Raw genomic sequence first — 1,182 nt, 5'->3', positions numbered from 1 at the left:
CTTATTTTATTTCTTTATTCCAACTTCCAAGTGGTCTAGTCTACGTTAGTTATGAGTAAATTATGTTAAAACATGAATAAATTACTCATTGTTGACAAAAGGCAAAAGAGCTGTGTGCGTGTGCACATTTGAATAATATCGGGCTGTAAACGGGTTCGGGCTTTAAAAAAGCTGTCAATCAAAATGTACTTGTCGGGCTCGGGTCCTGTCGGGCCTTACTTTTAAGGCCCGATTACAGCTCTAATATAAGTCGCACTGGACTATAAGTTGCACTGAACAGTATAGAGCGTCCTCTCGTGGCTGGAGACGGTAATGTTTTCTCTTAGTTCATGTCAAGTTAATTTTCGCACCTGACTATAAGTCGCAGGACCAGCCAATCTATGAAAAAAAGTGTGACTTATAGTCCGGAAAATACAGTAAATATATAAATGGATAAATATATTAATTCATCCAAATATATTACAAGTTAAAGGGAATTCTAAACTGAAAGTTTTCATTTGTTCCTTCAAGAAATGTATTAATTTTTGAATGCATCTCTCTGTTTTATACTTACCTGGTATACTTACCTGGCAGGGGAGACACCATGATCAAGAAGGCTGTTCACCCAGGGCGATGCTTGTCCATTGCACTCAGGCCATGCTGACCCCTGCGAATTCCCCAAATGCGGGAATCTCGACTGCATAATTTATGGTATTGGGGGACTCCCCTGAAATTTTTTTGGGAAGTCTTGGCCTAATGGTTAGAGGGTTGGACTCCCAATCGAAGGGTTGTGAGTTCTAGTCTCGGGCCGGACGGAATTGTGGGTGGGGGGAGTGCATGAACAGCTCTCTCTCCACTTTCAATACCACGACTTAGGTGCCCTTGAGCAAGGCATCGAACCCCCAAATGCTCCCCGGGCGCCGCAGCATAAACGGCTGCCCACTGCTCCGGGTGTGTGTTCACAGTGTGTGTGTATTCTCTTCAGAGTGGATACATCTTTACACGCTTTAGGTTAGTTAGCAGGTACATTTGATGTGGGTGTAGATCCATTTGTCTGCTAAAAAAGGGCAGTAAAATTATTTCAGTTTTGATATTCACTGCATATTCACTTATGCTGCTAAAGGGACCATCTGCAAACTCTAATCACAGTCCAAAAATATAAACGTTCAATCATTTATTCAAATGAATGATATTTGCAAAATT

The 1,182-nt window shown here is 41.5% G+C and overlaps 1 pseudogene; it reads left to right on the top strand.

Annotated features, from left to right (window-relative positions):
- The first annotated feature begins 558 nt into the window (after positions 1-558).
- LOC127956980 (uncharacterized) lies at positions 559-709 on the top strand (annotated as a pseudogene).
- Positions 710-1,182: the final 473 nt, after the last annotated feature.

This window comes from Carassius gibelio, chromosome B4, assembly GCF_023724105.1.
Source record: "Carassius gibelio isolate Cgi1373 ecotype wild population from Czech Republic chromosome B4, carGib1.2-hapl.c, whole genome shotgun sequence".
Taxonomy (NCBI): Eukaryota; Metazoa; Chordata; class Actinopteri; order Cypriniformes; family Cyprinidae; genus Carassius; species Carassius gibelio.
This window is presented reverse-complemented; position numbering and strand designations above follow the sequence as displayed.